The sequence below is a fragment of the Poeciliopsis prolifica genome, unplaced genomic scaffold (assembly GCF_027474105.1).
Source record: "Poeciliopsis prolifica strain line A6 unplaced genomic scaffold, Auburn_PproV2 SCAFFOLD006, whole genome shotgun sequence".
In the NCBI taxonomy this organism is placed as follows: domain Eukaryota; kingdom Metazoa; phylum Chordata; class Actinopteri; order Cyprinodontiformes; family Poeciliidae; genus Poeciliopsis; species Poeciliopsis prolifica.
The window spans coordinates 2905139-2930233 of NW_026562381.1; the positions used below are offsets into that span (position 1 = coordinate 2905139).

Here is a 25095-nt window from a genome sequence, read left to right on the forward strand (position 1 = left end):
TCTGTTTGGTATTTAGATTATTTCATCTAATAATAGCTCACTGGTTGGAGAGCATGTGTTTTAAAGAGATAAGTTACCCTTCACTGTATTAACCAGACACGGGGGCTTGAGTTTAAGTGTTGCAGCCATATGTGTTTATGAGTAAGACAGAAAATGTGTATTTTCAGTGTCAGTGTGAGTCACGGTAAACACCCCTTTACACCACACCCCTCTCTCCCACCACTAGGTTGCACTGCCTGCTTCCCTCCTGTCTGATGCCGATCCAGCCAATAGCATACAGATGACAAACCCACATGAGAACGACAGCCTATTAAAAAACTACTACAACATACACAGGGATGTTGTGCATTGGCTCCACGAACCCTTAAAACTCCACACAAACTGGATTCATGCGCTCTGTACACGAATCCAATATGAAATATAGTTTTCCAAAAATCAAGATAGCATAAAAAGTGGCTTGAAAGGGAGATTTTATTTTAAGCATTGTCCACTCTCCTTCCCCCAGCCTCATCCCAGGCCACTTTATTTAAGCAGAAGTTAAAATATTTCTTTGAGAAATGAAACTCTTATCAGGAGCTTAGACATCATTCATTTTATAAGATTTGTTTTGCTCAAACCTGCAAAGTTTTGGGACTCATTAACAGATTTTTAAAGGTGTCAAAATGAAAAACCAAAGAATGGCACAAGCATGTAAAAATAGATAACGAAATAAGTAAAATAAAAATAAATGGATAGATAGATACAGAAATAAATGAGCAAACAAACAAATAAACAGATAATTAACTAAATAAATATTGCAGCTCTTTGCAACTTTACTTTTGCAGTCTTTCTTTTCACAAAAACACCAACAAAAAAATTATACATGTTGGACACCAGCTTATATTTGTCTTTTATTTTTTGTTTCTGAGTTTTTACTTGTTTAAAATAATTAAAAACAATTAATTTAATTTATTAGCAAATGTGGGAAGGATGGGAAAGAATAGATGTTGTGATTCTGAATAAAATTGAATATTTTTTTAAAAGTGCTTATTGTTACTGAGGACATTAACCCATAAAACATTTATCTTTAGGATAAATATGTTATGGGTCATGAAGGTAACTGTAATCATAAATCAAATCATGATTTCCATCGTAGTTTTAAATTGTGAAATATTTTGGACTGTTGGGTTGTTTTTCACTGGAGGGGGTTGTCTGCTCTTGGTGACTGAGAGGTTAAAGTTCAAGAGGAAAGAAGAGTCATTGTGACCTTGGAAGAGGAAGAAAGGAAAATGTAGTTGAAACCACTATTACAATTTTAAAATATATTTTTCTATTACTGAGCAGCCTTCTTTATGCTGGGGTGTTTTCCAAGCAAGTTAATTGGTAAATGGTAAAATGGGATTCTGCTAATGTATAAAATATTGTGTTTTATTTAAAAAGACTGTTTTGAGGGTTGAAAAACGTATCTTTTGGTGACTCAGATGTGGCCGTTAACGACCAAATCCTCCTGTCACATGCACTTTGAGCATTTTTGAAATTATATACACTCAGGCTGCTGGATGTCAGAGTCCATCACAATACTGCCTCTCAGTCAGAACGGAGGCAGCAGGGGTTATGTTGCTAACACATGGAGGACCGGGGTTTCTGGAATGTTCACAGCTTAATTTTTGGATTTCAGGCTCTTGGCACGAGGCTGGTGTCTGGTGTTGAACTCTGTAGGCACCACACTGCTCCTGTGAACTTTGATCAACCTCTAAAATACCTCTTCCTGAGCAGGAAATTGAAGTATTGTGAAGTATTGGCATGCTGATGGTCATCTATCTCAGGGGCCTGGAATGAGATGGAGGTAAAAGTGAAAGGAGACCCTCTGTGGATCAGAGATTGGCTGCTGGGTCTGAGTTCAAAGGTGAAGAGGAGAGACCTGGACTAGGAAATAAGATAGTCATCACTTTGCTGCACTGCATCTATACTCTGGGTTTGAACATTAGAATAGGACCTGAGCGTTTTAGGAATAAAAAATATGTTATGGTTCCTGACTATTACACTTCTACGTCAGCATAATATTATTTATTTTATTGGGTCTATTGCATATTGTTGTAGGATAAATGTTGTGTTTGTGAAGAATCTTAGGAAAAGCACAGATAACATTTGTACTGTGAGTGATAAGGCTCAACCATGGGATGGCATTCCACTAAAAAAAAAGTTTTCTATGACTTTATTCCTATATGTTGATACAATTTAGGCACTATAAAAAGGAAAAATATATAATACTCTTTTAGCTGATGATACTGAAGCTTGTATCTGTTTTATAAATTCCTTTTTGAAACTACATAAAGATGTTATTCCTACTTTTTTAGGGAACCAGGAGAACTCCTGATCATTTCACATAAAACTATGGGTGATAGGTTATTCCTTATTGAAGAGAAAAGAATAAAATATACATCTCACATGTAAAAATACTAAAAAAAACATGTTTAATAATTATTTTATAATTAGGATCAAAATGGGTTGAGAAAATTAGGAGAAATATAAAACATTACCTGAAACATGGATGAAATTATCGAGTTATTTCTAAACACAGATTAGAGTCGTAAAACTTTAAATTTAGCCAATTATTTTGAATAAGGCTACCAGACACAGAAGAAGACCCATGCATAGAAGAACTGCTGTGGGAAAAAGGCCGATAATTATTGAAGTTTATCTGCTCCTAACTAAGCTTTTCAAAATTGCATGGATGTAACAAAATTGTATGCTTACAAATCCAGATACTGCTAAAAAATCGCCCTGCCTTTACCTCTCAGAAATAATTAACCCAGAATAAAATGCATTTTCTCACTGAGAAATTAATCTCAGAAAACAGAACTAAATGGTAGTGAATAAATTGCTTCAAGGGCCTGTTAGAAATATGATCAGGGTGGCTGAAATTTTTTGTTTTATTTAAATTTGACTCCATCAAGCATATGTGACATTTTCAACAAAATATTTTCTCAGTGTCCTGAATGCATTGTTGGTTAATTCTCATTAGATTTCATCAAATATGCATGATGTAAACGCAAAGTGTTATGATTCCACCCTCATTACATAACACCGGCCGTAAATGCGTACAGCGCAGCAGGAAATGAACGTCTCCAGCGCATCACAGGGGTGTAGGAGGATGTGGATGTGACTGTGTATCATGTAAAAGTGAACAACGTCCTTATAGCGAGTAATGACAGAGAGGGGCTGTCGTTTTAAAAGAGCATCGCCCGTCTCCTCTGGGGCTTGAATTCTGCCCTGAGGTGTGACCTTGTGAACTTGGCTCTGAATATCCCCAGTCCTGTCTCTCCGGACATCCCTCCTCATCCCTGGGCTCTACTGCCCAGGCAGGAAGTGACATCAACGGGTCCAAACTAAAAATATGTCGCAGGACGAGCTGGTTTGGATGTCCAGGACCGATGTTTGTTTAAAAAGGAGGATGCCTCCCACAAGGTGATGCTCCCCTGAAGGATGTAGCAGCGTGCCACGCTGGGGAGGCAGACAGACAGACAGACGAGCGGGGCTGAGTGAGTCGCCTGCTGGCTGTGTGCTTTGATGCCGTCACTTTCATTCATGCAAGTTCAAATATGGTGCCATACTTTGCCCCCGTCTGAGCCGGTGACGCAGCGCGATAAGACTTGGACCGAGGAATTTAGTCGCGTTGCTCTTCAGAAACGGGGCTTGTTGGCGTGTTGTCTAGTTACAACAAGACAGGAAAGAGTCCTGAATGGCAACTGCAGGGAGAGGAAAAGATAAGACTCGAAGTCAGTCGGTGCGCTTTTGCGCATTTATTCCCCCACAATTATTTCGCGGATTTAGATGCAATCTTTAGAACCCAACAATAGAACAGCTGAAAAAAAAGTGTCTCATGCAAAGTTTAAATATCTCGACGTGCGTCACATAGCTCTGGAAATGTCTCTTTAATAGTCGAACTGTCATCTCCGTCCGGTGCTTGTGCCTCGTCCTCACCAGGGAGGCTCTGACAGACCCTGCTGAGTCCAGGCTGAGCGCTGCAGTCACGTGGTCCCTGTTATTATCCGCCCTTACGTCAGGTGCAGCCAATGTTTGGACGTTGTGTCATGGAGCGTTTTCCAATGGGGAGGAAAAAATCTGCTACTCCGAATAGAACTCTGGACAAGAAATAAGAAACCACTACAGAGCATTTTTCTGATTCTTTTTTTCCATCAGTGCATGACTGACAGCCAATCCATCCCAGTGAATCTCAACAATAATTTTACTCAAACATATAGTGTAGTGGAAGTACTTTGATCTTTTTTACAGATTTTTTTTTGTCTCACTTAAATATTCATTAATGAACAAAAGCGATCCAAAACATTTCAGATATGATGGAAAACATGCTTACAGTCAATATTACTGACCACATCATAAAATCATCATTCCAGAGCAAAGAGCATATGGAGTAAAATTTAAAACACACATATTTAGTGAGTAGTACTCATTTACCCCCCTAAGTAATGTTTAGCTCACCGCACAACTTAACTGGCTGTATAAATAGTAGCTGCATTTCCATTACAAATGTGCGCAAATCTTTGTCTATATTTATATTTCTACAAATGTCAAAAAAACATAATTTTGCAATTGCAATGTTTCCATTAAAAATAAATGTAGATCACACTTGAATGAGGTTGCTCAGGCGATAATTGAATAAAAATCATGGCAGCCATGGATGTAAACAGTGACAAGAAATATTCATATCTCCAGCATGGCGGTGGCGCTCAGCATCTCTGGCGTCTTTTTCAGGTGTTGGAAAGACAAACCCCTTACAGAAGAGCTACAGAAAATAATAAAAAAGATAATTAAACTATAAATTACGAAGAAGGTCGTGGTTCTCGTCGCCATTAATAACGTCCAGCTGTTGATCACGTGACTTGCGCGATGCGGAAATAGTGTTTCCATTGCAGTTTTGCGCAATGTCTATGTCGATACGGCTGTAAAAACACTTCATCCCAGCTCAACAAAGTGAGTTTTGTTTCGGAAATGGCCGTGTTTCCATTAATGGAATATATTTTTGTCATTTCAATTTGCGCAATTCTATGATAAACAACAGTTTTCAGGCAGTGTCACCAAGATCTCATTTTATTTTGAACTGGAACACAGAGTGAACTGTAACACTGAAAACACGACAAAGCTTTTTGGACTACCTTGTTTAAAACAATGTAAAGACTTTTCAATCTGATAAGACTTGACTTGGATTCTAATTCCTGAAGGCAGAGGAACCAGATTTTTCACAGATTAACCTTCTCTGTCACAATATGATAATCATTTTTAATACATTTGTAAAAAACACATATATATTTTTTATAAAAGTTACATACTGCAGCTTTAATATTTAAGAAGAAATCGATTGAATGTAACGTTCCTCATGTGTCAGCGTTTAAAGACACTTAAAGACAAGTCCTTGTGTTGTTGTCTCTACATCTCAGACCCTTCGTATAAGTTCACTGATCTGACCAAAGAAAGAAGGAAAAGTTTTAAGATTTAAGGTATTCAATCAGTGATAGTCGACTCTTCTGCTTTGTAAAATGATACATGAGCTTTACAGTAGAGCTACTACTGTACGACCACATCTGGCGCGTGTATGGAGAAGCCTGTGGGATTACTGGTGTATATAACTCATGCCGCCGTTGGCTGCCTGTTTGGAGCGATAGCTTCATTATTCATGGTTGCGTGTAGACAGGAGAGCTTAATCTCTGGGCAGCCAGTGACTGGAGCTAACTGCCTGTGCATGGTCAGCCTGTTCTGGTTCTAGTTAAGGAAAGAGGGAAAGAAAGTAAACAGAGAGGAGGACAACTGTTGAGTAAAGGGGACATCAGTTGAACACCCTGTAGCATTGTGGCATTTGGTCCTGGCAGTAATTAGCCACACTGGACCTGTGGGAAGAGCTGTATATTCTTGTCGCTGAAAGGGCCGTGGCAGGGGGCCTTTTGGTGCTTGACAGGTGCAGCGTGAGAACGGCGTCAGGAGTTTTGGGGAATCGAAACCAGATCCGAGGCCAAACGACGGTGTCTCTAGCTTGTGGGGTCAGGTGTTCTATTTGACCTCTGGAGGCCCTAAAACACAGACAAAAATCATCCTTTTGTCGCATAGATAATCAGCATAGACAGCTCATCAAATATGAAATATTAACTTCAGTGCATACTGAAGAATCAAACATGTAGTCTGTAGTTAATATTGGATTGTACATGAGGGAAAGTTGGTTTGTGAGATGTTTAAAACATCTTCCTGCTTGTGATGGCGCTTTAGTTAATAAATCATCGTTTATGTCCAGTCAGCGAGGGGGTTAAGATGCGATCACAAGGACGTGCTTGGAGTTGCGGTTTTCCCCTGTCCAATTTTATCTGACTCTCACTTGACGAAATTGGGAACGCTTTTCGGTTAAACACCCATGTGTCTGATAGTATTAAACAATACTTCAGAAGAAGCTTTGATCATTCAGCTGTGATGGCAGTTCAACAAAAAAAATCTCGCCATGATGTGTTTTGACATGTTCTTGATGCCAAGAGTCTGCTGTGCAGCAAAAAAAAAAAAAAAAGTCTTAGAATAATCTGGAATGCTTCTGTACTGTAAAAGGGAAACACACAACTCATTGTGCTGGCCGTTAGAGGGAGGAAAAGCAGCGGCACTCACCATGTCATGTTTTTTCTCGCTTCCTGCCTGTAATGCTTGAACTCCATAATCCCGGTTACAGCCATTACAAATCCTGCTGCCTTGACTTTAGACCCCAGACAGGAGACAGGCTCTGCAACTTGGTTTCATTTAGCATTCCTCTGAGCTTTACGGGCAGGTGTTTAACATTACTGGCAGGATATTTATTGGCAACTTTAAAGGCAACTTTTTTGCTTACCTCTCAATTAGAGTGCACACAAGTACAATGCGTTCACTGTAGGTGGAAGCAGCCACACAAACAAGCACGTGGTTGTGGACAAAAACAAAACAGGATGTTTCAGTTATCACTTCTTTTATGCATTCAGAAAGAATTTTGTGGTGCTGAAGGACATCCTCAGGATATCTCCAATCTGTCGGCACAAAGCAGTGCATGCACGTGATGATTATTTTGACAATTAATAAAATAATAATTATTATTTAATAATTTAATAATAATAATAATAATTGGTACCCTGTGCTGATTTTTTACTCAACCGGTTGAGTTTATTTTATTCAACTTTTGAAATACACAAAAATGCAAATAAACAAAAAATTCACTTTGTTTTTTAGATGAAATAAAAACTATTGCCTAAAATGCAATAACTTTAGCTTCAGTGAATACTTCTAACATTAACGTGCAAAAATAAGTTGCCATTCTTGATTTAACATGAAATTTTAGTGTCTGTATTTACAAGTTAACAGTTAGATCACTAAATTAGTTGATGATTATTTCAATAATCCGAATTAACCTGATTAATTCAATTAACTGTTTCAGTCGTAGAATGGAGGAAAATGATAAATGGTGTTCAGAATTTCAACAACCAAAATCTGAAAAGTGCAGCATACGTTTGTGTTTATCTCTGCTGAATCAATCCATTTTGTCATAGTTACAGTTGCATGCCTTTTGTTGTGCCTCTACCTGCTTAAAACATTTTCCCACCTCAGTAAGACTGGATGAAACTACAGATTCTCAGTTGAATCTGGGTCTGGACCTTGACCGGATCATTTCTAGAATGGAGCTCGTTCTGATCTAAACAGGCCATTTGTGTCGTTTATGGTCAAGGGTTCGTTTAGGATGGTATTTCCATCCATCTCACTGTCAACTATGAACAGATTCTCCACAGCATGATGCTTCCACCACCATGTTTCTCCAGGGATGGTGTGTTCATGGTTTTGTTCAGTGGTAACTCTAGTTGCTGTCCCACAGAAGTTCCTTGCCCAGCTTGTCAGTTTAGATGGATGATCATGTCTTTGGGGGTTTGAAGTTGTGCTAAGCTCCTTTAATTTTCCGATGATGGACTGAATAGTGCTTTGTGAGATATCCAAATCTTAGCATATTGCTAAATCATCTAACCCTGCTCTTATCCTCTACATAACCTTCTACCTGACCTCTATGCTGTGTTTTTTGGTCTTCATGATGTTATTTGTTGATCTGAGCACCCGAACTGCTGTTTTAAGATATTTGAAGCAGGCTCACTGTTTAATCATTGGATGATTTCTGAATCCTGTCGGTTCTAATGGGTTTTAGATGGGGGTTATCAAATTAAAGGCTGCTTAATACAAATGCATGACACTCTTTAAAAGAAAATGAATAGTTATAGATTATTATCCTCCAATTTAGCACCATTGGGTGTTGGTCTGCCAAACGAAATCCAAATAAATACATTGAGGTTTGTTGTATCCTGCAATAATTTTAAAAAGTTGGCTCGGTGTGAGGACTTTGGCCCCCCATTGACCCTGCTCCCCATTCCCATCCACCTATTATGCCAGGTTAGTTTATGATGCGATCTTTAGAGTTACAGGCTTGATAGGATGTGTAGCCTATAATTACCAAACTTTAGCAGTCCCAGTGGCTGTGATCTGAAATTCTCAAATCAAGGTGCCGCCTGAAGTCTCGGCCAGCCTCTGCTGCTGCTGTTGCCCAATGCTGCTTGATTACTGGCAGCTGGGTGAGCCATGTCAAGAGGTTGGCCGGGGAAATGTGAAATCCCAGATAAAGCACAGAGCCCTAAAAGCCATGAAGCTCTAGTAATGAGGAAAGTGATGGAGTTTGGGTTTTGGGTGTGCTAAGCAGGCAGACACCAGCCAATAGCCTCCCTTTCAATCTGTCTCCCTTCATGGTGTTTGTGAGAAAGGGAGGAGAGGCTAAGGTGTTTGTATATTTGACTTTTCTAATCCTGGATTATAGAGGCATCTGCAATACTCTCACATTGTGAAAGTTGTGGGCAGGTCAGCATTGCTCTATATGCCCAGACGAAATCCTCCTGGGTTGTCCTCAAACATAAATCATAAACACAGAGCCTATCCTGCCAGTGCTTCTCATGTTTCCCAGGGTCAGTTCCTTTGAAAGTAGCTGTGAACCCTTTGTAATGTGGCCATGGTCATGAGAAGGCGGAATGATTCCCGATATTAACGGCAGCCTGATTTTGAACAATTCTGGAGCTGCTGTAGTTGTTAAATGCATTCCTAGTTTTGTGGAGGCCATTATTCCTGCTTTTTAATCACCCATTTGGCTTTTATAACCTCCCCAAGCCTCAGTGTGTGGCTAAGGGGAAACCACATGTAGGCGGAGAGCATGGCCTGTATTTACCAAACAGCTAAAAGTCAGATAGTTGACTACAGTAAAAGATAAAAGCAAAAATCCACAACATATTATCGAGTCATAAATATAAAACAGACTCAAACATTCTCCAGGAATTGTTCATGCTGCAGCGTTTAAAATGCAGGACTTGTTGTATTGTTCTACTGCATTTTTAATAATTAATTTTAAGTTAATTATTTAAGTTTTTTTTCCTTGACAATAAAAAAAAAAATTTAATCTGGTGATGCTTTTCTTCCTAAGCATCCACTAAGCACCCCTTTGTCTGCACTTGACAGCACAACAATAAATAATTTGTACAAAGAGATTGTTTTCAGTTCACCTTGTCAAACAGCAGCAGAGTGTTTTCCAAATGAATTTTTTTCATAATTTCTTTTAAAATCACAATTTCCCTTCGTTTCTGGAGAGTTCATTCAAACCCAGTGTGCTTTCTTTGTTTTAAATGTTCATCTTGTATGTGCAGCTTGTCACAAAGAACTCGCGCACGTTCTCGTGGTTATTTTACTTTATTTTAACAACCCTTGATGTTTTTATTTTCCTGAAAAGCAGAATACTTTTGCAAGTTGTTTTCAATAGTTTGTTTGTTTACTTACTAATTACAAATGCCTAATTACCAAAAATCGTATTAATAGAAAATTAGATTTTATGAGGACTTACCTAAGATTTAACAGGTAGAGAGGATTATTAATTTTCTTTTATTATAAAATGTAGTAAATGCAACAAACAAATGTCCAGCCATTTTTAAACTCTTCTAATTTCGTTAATTAAAATTCTGTAGTGATATGTACTTTGGACACATGTTGCTGTTGGTAACCTTCCTGCATGTATTTTGTGGCTGGAAGCAAATAATTTCATGCCTGAAATTATTTTGGTTGAACTTTAATTCGGGTCACATATTTGAAGTGCTGCTTTTGATGTACTCCCCCTTTGAATAGTGCATGTGTATTGGGATGAAGGGTGTGAAATTCACAGTGTCCTGCCACAAAAGAACAATCTTTGTTAGCTTTGCTGTGATGTCACAATCTTACTTTGCTATTTTTTTTAAACTTAATGCTAATCTCACTATATTGGAATTTTAAAAATGATCTATGGGTGGCCTCCAGTGGTCAGAAAATTATTAGACAAAATGTACAAGAAGTGCCTGTACTTTTCAGCTTTAGTTTTAGGCATTGAGGGGACATAGGTGAGTGTAGCTGATTTTCACAGTTCTGTTCATTCTGCAGTATTCACAGGGATTTGGCGAGTAACCAAAGTCTGCAAATAGTTTAGATCCCCCTTCAAAAATTTTCTAGTTGCATATTTTAGTATTTCAGACTCCAAATATACCTTATGTCTTATGTCTTATGTCTGCACTTGGTGGCGCAGCCAAGAATGGCACTTTGGCTGCTTTGGAAGTGCCAGTCAGTAGCATCTAGATACATCTAGGTTCCCAAGTTGCATTTTGATTTGAATATTTTAGTTACATTCCAGAGAAACAATCTGTAAAAAGGTGGGGATGCACAGTGCAGGACTAGGAATACAATTTCTGTATTGGTGGTGTATCTGCAGTTAAGTTGACTCTACGGACCACAATCTATCTCGCCACTTCTCTTACTTCATTCATCTCCTCTCATTAGCTGTACTCAGGTCTGTAGGACAGTAGAAGAGATCGGGAGGTGTGACAAACAAATTTGCTGTCCCTGACCTATTGTTCTGAGTGCTTCCTTTTGCTTTAGCTCAGCTCTGTGCTAACAATCCGTTTTATGCAGCCAGCCTCCAGACCGAAGCTGACAGCATGTGTGAATTGGCTTGTCTTGCTGATGTTGCAGTTACAGTTATCCAGAACACCTGGGCGCTCAGACACCAAACAGACTCACCAGTCTGACGTGCTGTCAGGATGGGCTCGGTGGCATGATTTACGCAGGTCACAGTCACGCAGACTGTTTAACTGAGTGGGAGTTGAGGGTGCATGGAGTCATTGCTTGTTTACCCTGTGCCTGATGGCCCCCCACCAGCAGCTACAGCAATTATCACCTTGAAGGAATGTGGAACCCTTGTGTTAAATTCTCTTTGACCCCCTGATGTAGGAGGTCAGGAGGTTGGGCGCTCTCTCCAGGGGTGGGTGAGCAATGGGATGCGTGTGTGGTTGACAAAAGTCAGTGGGCGTGGGGGTTAGTGCTGTGTGTGTTTATGCATATGTAGATTTAAAAGACCCCCTCCCTGCTCTCGATCCAGCAGCCAATCCCTACACCTGCAGTCCCCCAGCAAAGCAAACAAATTCTACATTCGGTTTCTGCAAAGGAAATTAGTTTCTAAAGATCTTCATTTGACTTAGATTTACCCCAAAGGCTTTGTTGGAGGAAACGTGCAGCAATATTTTTCGGTGTGACAAAGTGGTATCAGAGGGTAGCTCTCTGCCTTCACCTTGCACTTGAAGTTCAGCGTGTTAAATGATGCTTTTCACACTTTTCTCGTATCAGTATCACACAGAGGAAGCTTTCACCAACGACTCCAACCACTAACACAAAGTCAATTCTTCTCCTCATTATTTTAATGTGTTTGTCTCAAGCTGTTTTTAGTACACAAGTGTAAATCACAACTTTCCAAGTAAGTGTAGGGCACTGAAAAGAATTGGTGTTAGTGTGCACGCTTATGAAAGCAAATGGAGGAAAAGGTGAGAGGAGAGTGGGTTTAGATATGAGAAGTCTGATACATCTGATGCTTTTTCTTCTATAAAGGAATAAAGATGTGAACATATGACATAGCAGAGGACAATGCATCTTTTTCCATCTAACTGCTTTTTATTGACTTTAAATAACTTCATCATCATCGCAAGTAGTATCGTATAATAAATGGCGTTTAAATTTATCACACATTTTTTGTGCCCGTGTTTAATGCTTGGAGTTTATGTGACTTTATCTCTTCTTTTACAGGTTCTCTGTCGTCTGCTGTTTAATGAAAGGAATGGTACGAGGTGTCAACGTGTTTCAGAGGTAACACACCAAAGTCTGCCTCAGATGTCGGTATTCATGTAATAAATCATTTCTGTCTTTGGTGATGTATTGCTGGAGGTAATTTTTTGGCTTTTGATTTGCTTTGAAGTCTGCAGTGGGACATAAATGTCTTTCTGAGATGTCTCGCTGATTTGTGCCTCAATTTCTCCAGGATTAGAAACTTTTTTCTGTCCTAACTGGTTCATGTTAAGCTGTGTGTTGTTTAACTGAAGTGCAGCCACCCTTGAAAAGTGAAGGCCCTTACACGTTGTGACAAACTAGAGTATCCCCGCAGTGTCATCAGATCACAGCGTCACTTCTCATTAACCATCCATTCAGGCCATTTTTTTTCACACAACCAGCAAAACTGATGGACAGCAGCGGCTTTGGTCAGCATCTAAATCTTTTTAAAGGTTATAAAGAGTGTTCCTCTGTTTCAAACTAAACTGTTATATTGGAGGTGGCTGAAGTGAAGTGGGGTGGGAGGTTTAACTTCGCTGTTTTTTGAGAAGAAAATCTTTGAAGATTATTAAAATGTTTGTATGATAATAGATCCAGTTGCATGTCTATGGTAGAAAAGATCACTATGCTCTTTAAATTTCCAGGCACATAGTTCCGTTTTAAAGCACAACCTTGTAACTATGCTACCTTCAGTTATAAAAATGCTGTGTATATCAAACATAACTTAAAAGAACTTTGACTTTGCAATTTCATGCCTTGAAATTGGGCGTCTGTGTCTTTAAGAAGCTCCTGCTCTTTCTGACATTCAGCACTTCATCACAACAATGCTACTCCATTATGCCATTTACAACCAGGAATATGTCTGCAATGAGAGGTTCCTCAGCAGTGTGTTTGCTTATCACTGCTGCCACTAGTCTAGAGGAGCTGTGTGCAAGTAGCACTTTGTAGGTAAATGTTACACAGTTTGTGTCCAGGCTGTGTGAGATCTGCAAGGGAAGTCAGTTTCCTGCTTCCTGATCTTTGACCTTTTCAAGTTCTGGATGGAGGGAAGTTTTATGCTTAAATTATTCTCCATCATATCTGGATCATATTGAATCACTTTCATTTACTTTTCTGTGAGTGATTTCACATTGAGAAGTTTTGTAGCATTTCATTGACACATGATTTTGTGCCACAAGGTCTTTGCACTCCCAGAGTGGAAAATGCTAGACTTTTCTAAGTGTTGAAAAATGATAAAACATGAAACTGTTTATTTGAACATTCATTTGTGCTTATAAACAACTCCAGGTAAATAATCTTTTTAGTTAGGTTTCTTAGAACAAATTCTAACAAATTTGTCTTAAAACAAAGAATTAACAGTTATGCCATGAATGATCAACGCCATATTTTATGTGGTTTTTCCCTGAATCTGATCAGTTGTAAGATTTCTATATGTCTAAATGTGAATCATGTCTATTAATCTGTATTAAATTGTAGAAAGGTGTGCAAGAGCATAAACAGATATTAACGCTATACTCTATTAACACTTTTAGAAAAGCTTTTACAATTTTCTTTATTTGGCAACTAATATTACTTTGTAATTCATTTGTAATTGCACATTTATCATTTATACATAGATATATGTTGTTCTAAGTTTAATAGTCCTTTTGGTGACAAGTGTGCCTATTACTCTTTTGGGGAGGTGCTTATTTTATGCTTATTTTGTGTTGCGTTCCTCCCTTTCAACTGCTTGAATGTCAGAATGACTGAATTTGCCTTATTGTTGTGTACCAGGGCAAAACAACAACACAAAGCACAGCATAAACTCCCTCTCTGCATCTTTTTGTCTGCTTGATAGCCTGACTTTAAGCGAGCTCCCCCTCTCACCCTCGCTCTGCAGACTTCTGTTTCCCTCTGCACACTCACTGCCGCGGCACTCATCCATGAGCAATACACTCATTCACACGCGCTCTCGCATGACTACACAAATGCACAAACAGGACTTCGACCCCAACTGGCTCACGCACACAGAGGACGTTCACTCAGGAATTATCGTGGTAGTAAAACTGGAGAGGAAGAGTTGGAAAGAGATGAGGGGGGGTAACAGAGGGAGGGAAATGAGTGTGACTGCCCTAACATAAGCAGTTTTTCCCCAAGCAGTTTTTTTAATGTGGTCCATGTCTGTGACCCATTCATGAAGACAAGCTATTGTTTTGTTCTGCAGCAGCTACAGCTTGCATATTTAGAGAAGCAGAAGTTAAATTAGTTGCTTTTTAAGAAAAATTCTTTTTATGTTCAGTCTCCATAATTTTAACTAACAGAAGAGTTAAAACAGTGTGATTTGCATTGCAGGTGTGCAGTATCTTCTTTTATTCCCCTAAAGTGGTTGCAAAGCTTACTCATGTGGTGCTTTGAAGGATGTGACAGACTTGTTCTTGAGTGTGTTGTTCTGCTCTTCTCACTTTTTTCTTTTTTTCTGCTGGTACATCTCTGACTCTCACTGCGTTTATATGCGTGTGCGTGCGTGTGTGTGTGCGCGCGTGCGTGCATGCGTGTGTGTGCTGTCTGGTCCGCTGCTTTGACACAAAAAAAGGAAGACCAGGCCGCCCCGTTCTTTGTTTTGCTTCTTGTAGGAAACTAGCAGCAAATTGTGGCTCAATGAGGCGTTGCTGTTTTGTATAGTCTGATAAAGTGCAAACCAAACCGTCTGGGCAGCAGTGTTTTCCATTGTAGCTCGGCCTATGAATGTAGGTCTGTGTGATGGTTGGTTAGTGTTGAACATTAGGTGATTGAGCGTGGTTGTGGTAGTGGTTGGACAGGGTGCAGGGGGTGCAGGGAGCCATTCACTCAGTTTTAAGATGTCACCCAGTGTTTGGAGCGGCTGTCCACTGTGCTTAATTGTGATGAGGGGTAATTAGAGCCCCGCTTAAGACTCTTGGAGAGTTTTCTGTTTTCAGTGTCTTCGAGGGTTTCAAAATCCCAAGATATGGAGTTCTCTGTAGAGGCACCATGACACACTTGTCAAAATGATCAGAGCAGGGCATATGTGTGTGGGTGTATTTATGTGCCCAGTGGGAAATATCCAAGTTTTTTACTTCAATGAGTTCTTCCAACACCTGCAGTAACTACTTAGGTTGAAAAATGAAAGGAACGATAGAAAGAATGTGCAGTAATGATTGTTTTTAGCCCCTTTCAAAATGAGCTTGCACAAAAGGATAAAAAGTTATTTTAAATGAACCCGTGGATTTGACTAGATTATGCCGTGATCAGGCTTTTCCTGGCCAATTTCAATGCCTGATTTTCTTTGAGGTTTAATTTTTAAAGATTTGGTTTTTTCACACACAAACTTAGCTGCAGGATCACTAATTGATACTTTAGGGTTGTAACAATAAATGAGGGAATTACAAGGTCACCCACAGTTATGCATCTAAACATATTTCCCTTACTTTTATTTGATTATTTATTGCCTTTTATTGTTCAAGGTCAAGGTTCTTGTTGTACTTCTCTTTACTTGCATGGCTTTAGTCAAGTTTTCCCTTCAGAAGTGTTTACTTGTGGTCTGTATCGCTGTAGCAAAAACATTTGAACAGCGAATGAAACCCATGAAAGTTTTTTAGAAAGACCACAGCAAAACCAAAATGTCAAGCTGATTTGTACAGAAATTGGGTTTTTGGTGAGGATTTTAAAATGCTTTACATACAGACAGAGGTGATTAAAAATGATTGCAGTAGCCCAGCCATGTTTCCATTAACCATATAACTGCACAAATTGAAATTATGAAATAAATTTGCTTAATGGAAACAGAAATGTTGAAAAAAGTCATATTTGTCAATGAACAGTGTTTGCTCTAGGATGAAGTGTTATTTTCCAAAACTGCAACGGAAACACTTGTGAAAACCATGAAGATGACAGGAAGCAGCATGAGGAAAATGATTTGTTTTGGGGGTTTTTTTGGACATAGTGATGCTGGCTCCACCTGAGCTCTCACAGCGTTACATATTTAATAAAAAGGTCATTCGTACGTGTTGAATCCGTAACTCTTCTTTAAAATCGGCAACTAAAATTTCTCCAAAATGCAGCATGTGTAGCCGCTCCCAAGAGTATCGGTTTATTGCTCCAATGCCTGAATAAGACACTGATATTTCCTCTAGATAATAACTAACACCTTGGCTAAATTGTCAGTATATTTCAGAATTGCTTTCATCCGTCGCAGAAATAATTTTTAACAACTTATCGTGTGAACAAGCTTTTTTTGATTTAATTTCCTATTTAATGGAAACTCATCAATTATGAAATTGTTTTTTTTCAACATTAATAGAACAAAGACAAAAATTTGTGCAGATTTGTAATGGAAACACTGCTATGGAGATCCACTCTGCACATGCCTTCTCAGACTCTCTGTGGTAGAAACCACAGCAAACCAGTTGAAGGTTTATCTAGCTTTGTCTTTCTTTGTCCCGAATTTCCATTAAACCGCAGGTGGAACGGTATGCTTCTTTTGTATTCAACCCTGAGTGTTTGCATATTTATTTACTAACACTTGTGATGATTTTTGACTCATCAAATCACACATAATGCTGAAAAATAGCTGTGTCTGTGGATGGTTTAGTGGAGAGCATCCACACTTCCCAAATCACCTGCTTTTATTGTTGGTGTTCACTTGTCTAATGAGAAAAGTATGTTAAATTTCCACATAATTTCAAAGAAGAAAGCTGTTTTCCTCTTGCAGATTAAGTGATTTAATAGACTGGATTCCTACACTGCTTGGGTGCATATGGAACGAAACGCAGTTGAGATCCGCAGATCAAGTCCATTGAGTCAAGTGAAACAAACATGTGGCTTGCGAGAACGACAATAGGAGGAGGGTCTGGGGTGCATGGCTGACCTTTTCTGAAGCAGTTTGGGACGCATTCGAGCGTTCTGCTCCAACAGAGGCTGTTGGGGTAATTATCTGCCACGGTGCACATGTTGCACTGCGTTTGTCAGAACGGGTATCGGTCAGAACTGCTCATGTTTATAGGTGAGCATGGAATTGTGTTGCAAATGTGATAAAATATCTGTGCCGCTCGCTTCTCTTCTTCGGTCCACGCTTGTACATTTGATTTTTTTGTACATCCACTTTTCTACACTCCAGTGTGGCCTTCATCAATTCAGATACACCCTGACGATTTTTCATTTGTTCTCCAAAGCTCAAAGACTGGCTGTGGGCCTCTCAGAGCAGGAGACCGGCTTGAGGAACAGGCCAAGGAGCCATCTTGGACATGGGATAAAGGGGCCCAACGGCACAAAGCCCCATTCCCTGCTCCTCCATGTGGAAAATGGCAGGAGCAAGAGGAGGAGGGGAAGGAAGAGAAAGAAAAAAAAAGCAGAGGAAAGAGGAGGAGGGAGCAACAATTAGTGGGATCTTCTAATCACCAGGGCAACACTCATTTAATTGACATGTGAAATCTGAATTCATCTAACAAGTCGATAGGCACCACGACAATGGAGCAGTTTAAGTCCAAGGTCTGCTGGTGGAAGCACGGGAGGGGAAGCGGCAGCTGAGGGATGAGGCCACGCTCTTTGTTAACGGTAGCAGCGCTGCTGAGTGGGAAGGTTGTCCACGTGGAGATTATAACGCATTATGTCTTTGACCCTTCTCCATTGCAGCACTTAGCTGCTAACACAGAGCAGGTATGTTCCAGCAACAGGTTTTTTTTATTTGTGAATTATTTTCTGCACAACCCAGAGGGAGTAAACAACAATTATTTTTACCTCTGTAATATCAAGCCTAATACTTCCAATGGCTTGAAAAAGGAGAAAAAAAAAACACCAAAAAGAAATGGATGGGGGAAGGGGGTAGTTATCTGCTCATTCCCACTTCTACAGAAATCAATAAGTTATTTAAGGTCATCAGAAAGAAGCATCACTGTCAATGTGCTGCTGCTGGAAGTGAAAATACACCACACTCGCTGCCACTCCGCAGGGAACTTGGAAATAATCCATGTCTTTTACCCTTATGATTATTGTAACAGGTCTTTAAACGGTGAGATTTTGGGGGGTTTCTGCAGAAAAAAAAATCATGCAACCTGTGATAAATATGTTTCTCACACATAATTACATGGAGGAAAACAGATTTTTCTGGGTCTAACACCAGGGCAGGGGTTGCAGGTAAATTACTGGCTTAGACTTTTAATGTGAAGGTAGATCAAATAATTAGTAGATTTTGGAGGGCTCAGTTTAACTGCATTGAGTAAAACTGACAGGAAAATCACTATGCTATTTTGAACTTTGCTAATAGGGACAGATTTAATCTTACACCTATAAGTGGATGACATGTTTCAATTAAATTCAGGACTGGGGACGATGGAAGCAGATGCATTGTATCTCTCAAACCACAGTGTTGATTTAGAAATTTATTTTGAAATAATATACCTATATATATTATGGCTATTCGGGTTTCTAGCAGGGGACACAAGGTTTTATTTTAAATCTTCTTATTTCTCAAAAAGAAACAATCGGTTCTCCTCGTTACCCTGGACATTACATGGTTTCATAACATATTTATTAAATGTTTTAGGCTTGACTGCCTTGAGTTTTTGGTGCTGAAAAGTTATTTAATCTCATTTGACCAAAGAATATGTTAAATTTCCATCTCAGTTGATCAAACTTCACATGTTTACCTTTGTGATGGTTGGGCAGAAGATGCTTTTCTGGGGGGACATCAAATCCCAGCAGCTATTTGGCACAGGGATCAAAGTAAATGGTCATCAGGGAGATTTAGTGTCCAAGTTGTTAATCCTTGTTGCAGTTCTCTTGTAGTTGGGTTTGGAGAAAAATATCTGTTATTTAGTTAAAATGTGCCATTTCTTAAGTTTTTCTCCACTCACTGAATGTACTCAAGTGAAAGTCTGGATGTCTCTAAAATGTTCAAGATTATGCTTGCAATGAAAAAATGAATTAAATGTAAAGGTTTTTAAGCAGATTTTCCAGGAGTGCCGATGGGAATACATGTGCAGAGTGTTTGTGCTGCACAAATCCAAAAAGATTTCCTGTAGAACTACCAGGGAAAAAAATTCAGCCCATAATAAGAGCTAACCTTTTTCTTTTCATTCTCTTTCTCTGTAAACATGTTTCTGCATATGAATCACAATATATTTAAAGTTGAAAATCAAAAATTAACCAAATGTCAAAACTAAGAAATGATGCACAAGTTTATGAATCTTTAATCAAAACTCTTTTTGATTAAAATGCATTACTGGACAGAAATCCTTGAAAAAGAGGAGGAGATCAAACATATTTTATCTGGTGGGACACTTCAGGATTACTAATAACAGGTCCAGCAGTCTTAAACTTAACTTAAAGTCTTATGCTGCATTGCAGCAAAGGCTTAAGACAACCAGGGCCAAGCTGTTGGGGTGCAGATGTGTTATAAGATCAACTTTAGCGACTGGCTCTGTCTCTGTGGCATCAACTGTTGCCTGAGTTTCTGACTGGTTTCCAGTAAAGCTCCTCAATATTATTTGTGCCAAATTCAAATCATGCTGATGATTTTGTCTCTTTGCCATTTTATTCCTGTGTATTCCCAGTTGTTTCATACCCAGCATTTTTGTATGTAAAGTTTAACCCACATTCCCTGCTGTTATGTGTTATGTACCTACAAGCAGTGTTGTTTATTTATGTTTTGCTTAGATGTTACAATCACTATCTTTTTTGTAAGAATCAACCATTCACAGATGAAGCTAAATTCCTCCTTTAACTCAAATATGCTTCTAATTTGCATTTAATGGGTTGTTATAAAAAGTCTGCCTGTATTTATTTTGAGTCTCTTGTGTTTTTAAAAACTGACACAAGGTTTCTTTTGTGCTTAACCCCATCAGATACAGTCTGGACTTCTCTGGCACCTGTGTGTCACGTCATATGTCTTAGGTGAGTCACAACTACAAAGACTTAAACATTGTAACATTACCAAGCTTGGTATGTCCTTAATCCTGGATATTTTCCACATACTTTGACCTTTATATTTGGTCTGGGTTGTAAAAAGTCCATTCACAATACTAACACTTACGCTGCCCTTTAGTTTGAGTTTTGTCCTTTTGATTTTGTGCTAACAGACAGATCTATTGTCCATGGTGACTTCGTTGAAGTGGCAGAGAGTAAGAGGGGGACTCAGGATACTTCTAAGTCTTTCAGCCAGAGTGTAATCCTCTTCCTTTATCATACAGGCTGATCTGGTTGTATGTGAATGACTGCTCTGGTTGTCTCTAGCTCTTAGTCACGTTTCCTTTCACACTCTTCCTCTCTAATTCTCTCTTGTTTGTCTTTTGTTGTGTCACTCCATTGCTCACTGATCAACGCTTCTTCAGTGTTCACCTCATTTTTGTTTTGTGTGTGGAGGCAGCTGTTATCTCTGTGAGAAAAAAGAGAAATCCGAAATGTTCCTTTCCAAACAAAAAATAAATACATACCTTGATGCAACTTTGCACCACTCTGGAGACGGGCAACTTGGATTGTGTCCAAAAATCACAGCTGGAATGGTGTGTATTTACAGTGAATATGTGTGTTGGGGGATGGGAAGTGGGCTGCATCTGGGACGTTTGATTGGTCCGCTGGCATTGGAGCCAGACAAGATGCTGATTGGATAGTTGGATGTAGACTAGCGTGCAGGTTTCTCTGTGCCATGAAGCTTTGCCTCCCAGAGTGCCGGCCAATAGCTCCACATATTGGATGCATTACAGATTAGATCCAGTGCAACTGTATCCACATGAATGTGTGTGTATGTGTGTGGGGGGGTGTGTGTGCGTGTGTGTGTGTGTGAGTTTGTGTGCCTACACATCTCATTTCTGCAAGAGCACTTTTATCCTCAATGGACAAATCTGCTCTGCCTGCATGATCACAAAATGCATTTGCCTCTTCTAGACTAATCATTAATTATTAATCTCAAATTTGATTCGCCGTCCCAGATCGATGGAGCAGCTACACACTTTTATAAGCTCAAGACTTGCTCCAAAAAAGATTTCAAGAGATCAATATGCAGTAACTTATTGCCAATTTCTCATGATAAGGTGCTGTTCTTAGCATTCATAGCAACTTCATGCTCAAATATATGTAATTTTCATCGCAACTGCAGTAATGAGAAGAAATGATGGAAGCATTCATTGATATTTTGAGATCTGTGTGAAACAAATTTTTGTTTGGTGAATCATGATTGAAGCTGTATCAAAATAAAAATATTAGAGTTCAAGAATTTCATATTTTCATCAAACTGAATTTGATTGTAAGGAAAAATGGTAACAAATGGAGTCAAAGGAATGTATTGTGCATGAAAGTGGTTATTTTTTTAGTTTTTATTGAATAAGGCTTTGTATTTAAAAGAATATCCACCAAATACTGAGATTTTCTAAGTAGGGAGAGATTGTTGATTGCAAACTCCTTCAGATAATTATCAGTCCATTACAGATTTCTCAATGTGAAACAAAACCCCCAAAAACTCTTGTATGTTGTATCATTTTGTGTCTTGACATTCATAGCTGCTTATTAAAAAAAACATGTCCTGCATAAAGTGAAGCGGATTTTGTAGAACAAGTTTTATCATGTCATTAAAGGACATTTGATGTTCTCTCATCCTAAAGAGTGCCTGCTTATTGGGATCCAGGATGTGGGATTCACAGTGTTCTGCTGAGGTTGGACTGGGCACATTACAGGGTATCATTTTATTTCTTGTTTTCATACTGAAGGATCCATTGACAATTCTGGAAATAAAACTATAGTGCTCTTTGAGTGCCCATCAAAAGGCAGAGAAAATATTAACTATAAAAGAAAAACTCCGTTTCACTTTAAGTTTCGGGCATTTGATATGCTGAGTCGAGTAAATAATCTCCAACCTACATAGCATAGCATGAAACAATGTAATATTATTATTTAGTCTTAGCTAAGATATCTGTTCAGCGTTGATGGTGGTGCTCCAATTTTGTCAACAAGTCTAAAACATCCAGGATGGTTTGGCATTTTAAGATATCAAATTGTAGCTTTTTACAGCTTATTATACTTCTTCTCCTTTCCTGCGGGTTATTTGAGCTTTTTTTATTTGTGAATGTTCATATATTCTCACATATGTAGACAGCTTAAAAAGAAACCCTGTCTTTTCAGCTGAATGATGAAAGTGTTTAGAGAAGGAGGCCACTGTGGTGGATACCTAAATTGACCTCTCTGAGATCCATATCTTTATTTATATCGAATCCACAGCACACGTCTGCAGAGGCTGGTTAAGACACTAAGCAATTATTTCAGCAATTATGCTGTGTTGCAAGAGAAAATACTTTTTATGATGGTGGATGGAAATTTGTGACCCAACAGCCAGGAACATTATTGTTTTCCTTAAGAAGATTTTGTCCAATGTTCCAATTTCTACTTTTGTTTTTAAGCGTTCCTTGCTTTTTCTTTCTGAATCGCAACAACATAACTACAGTACAAAAAAACGTACGGTAACTTACAATAATTGTTATCTAAATGTTAGCAATAATTTACAAGAGAACATCTTTCAGAGTTACTGTTATGCTCACAAAATGATAAAATAATTAATTGTTTTATCTGAACATAATGAAACACGGACATGTCATTCTGATCTGATGGCACCGACATTCATTGACATTTACTGTCATTTACTTTTGAGAAATGAATTAATTATTTTGAGAAATTTACTTCATAAAACTTGTTGAGAATGATTCGAGATATGCAGCAAAGCAACTGAGAAAAACTGTAAGAGGAAAATGAAGTAATGACAACATTCAACTGAAAAGCAAATGGAATTTAATTATTCAATCAGAATTTAAAAGGATTTCCATCAGAAAACTTAAATATGTAAAAAAATGGATGATGTAAAATTATGCCTCCACTGCTATAAAATTATAAATTTCTTTGAAGTTAATGAACTAAATTGTTCTTAGCCAATGAAAACACAAAATCATTGAAGCTCTCCTTTTACCTTTGACATAATTCAATCTAAATGTCATATTATGTTTAATATTTCCTCACTTAAGTTTAGGTTGTCACTTTGGTTGGATATTTATTTGGTCAGACCCTCTTGCTGCAGATCCTGCCATGTTTACTGGTTTCTCCACTCATTGTTTGGACCTTTTCTTCCCCAGTTTCAGAAATTTATCTTCATAAACTGATTCAATTTGCATCTTGCCAGTCTTCGCCCTGTGATTTACCTCAAACGTGACACTTAATGGATGCAATTTATTTAATAGATTTTGGAATATTTTACAAAATACAAGACAAACTTTCAAAATTATTGCAGAGGAAATATTATTTTTTTTACTGTTCGTATCGTTTTTTTATTCCATAAAATTGTGGCACACTCATGTCAATGAGTAACAGGATAGCTGTAAAGCTTTGACATGTGTAATGTGTCCTGACACCCAAGCAATCTCTCTACTGCATAAATTGAGCATTTTGTAATAATCTGTAGCTCTAGTCTTATTTATTGCTTAATTGCATAATATCATTACTGTTATAGCTCTTGCATAGTTTTTTCTTGCGCATTTATTGTGTTTGTTTTAAAATAATTTTTTATCACATGAATCTTAAGCCATCACACCACTGCTGCAGAGTTCTGCCTAATTTCCCTCCAAACTCACATAATACCAACAATAAAGGATTCAGTGGTGTATAAAACCACTTTAGTAATTGTAAAGTAAGCAGCAGTCGTGGGCATAAAGATGTACAAGAATTCCCTTTTAGGGTTGTGTTGATCTTGAAGTGCTCAGTTGTGTAGTTTGCTAAATAAAATCTGTAGCTACTGTACAAACATTGGGGAATGATTATGTCTTTATCCTCGATATTCACGGTTGAGTCCTGATTACAATAAAAAACAGAAAGAAGTTCTACATTTCATCAAAGTTGGATACAAAAAAAGCAGCAAAAGCTCTGGGAAGCTGATTATCATTCGTTCCCTTGACCTTTGCAACCTGGTGTTCATTAGAGAGTTAAAAATAAAGTGAAATAGAAAGGCAGCAAAGGAAATTTAAGAGTAGGCCTCAGAGAAGTGGAGAAAGGACACATTAAGAATCCTGATAAACAGGAACTGCCCTCCACTTAGACAGTTTTTCCTTTCAGAGCTCTAACTCTGTTATTACACTTGTCACAGCAACACTACAGTTGCAGCAAGTGTCAGGCTCAATCACCAAAGCTAACAATACAGGAGACAGACATGCATTAAGGATTAAATAAAATGTGGCCATAGTTGGACGTGCTGCCCATATGGAGATGCAGAAACAGAAGAACAGACACACATAAATATTCACACTCAAAAACAGTTGCACCATCCACATGGCTGCACATGCTACACAGTCACTGCACGCTGAACGCGTGGCAGCACCGTCAACCCCAGACGGCTCTCCACTGCCCACCTGTCATAAAAACCTGAGAGCGAAAAATCACCTGGCTTGTATCTCTATCGTCTACAGTTCTTAGTTTAGCTTTTACCAGCCATCTGGCTCAGCAGCTCCGCTCAACCTCCTCCTCCTCCTCCATCCCATCTCCCCTCTGCCAAAATCTTTCCTAACTCTCACTCGCTTTAGTCTTTTTTAAAGCATGTCAGCAGTTAACCGGCACAGCGGTCTTAGTGAGGCTGCTAACGTGGCTAAGTGTCCCTCTGCCTCTTTGCTGGTGCTGTGGTACTGAGTGTGTGTTTGTGTGTGTGTGTGTGTTTCACAGATGGCAATGGGAGGGGAGGGAAGGCTGGAGGGGGTGATGGAGAGAGCTGTCTGAGGCTCCGGCAGCTCTCAGGCAAGGCGGTCTGTCTGCGGGCATCTGCACTGGCAGCCCCTCCAGTCCTCCCCTTCACCCATCCAGCACCGCTACCTCTCCAGCCAGCGCCACAGCTTGGCAGCCGCCCGACAGTGAGGCTTGATTGCTGCAAGATAACTCCTCTTGACCTCA

General features: G+C 38.9%; 1 long non-coding RNA gene across 1 annotated transcript in view; it reads left to right on the top strand.

The window, feature by feature from the left end:
- Positions 1-3375: 3375 nt before the first annotated feature.
- Positions 3376-25095, top strand: part of LOC129360406 (uncharacterized) — a 110627-nt gene continuing 88907 nt past the window's right edge. The window contains exons 1-3 of the long non-coding RNA XR_008606042.1: positions 3376-3521; positions 12172-12231; positions 20031-20079. This is a non-coding gene — a long non-coding RNA (uncharacterized LOC129360406). The remainder of the gene's footprint in view (positions 3522-12171; positions 12232-20030; positions 20080-25095) is intronic.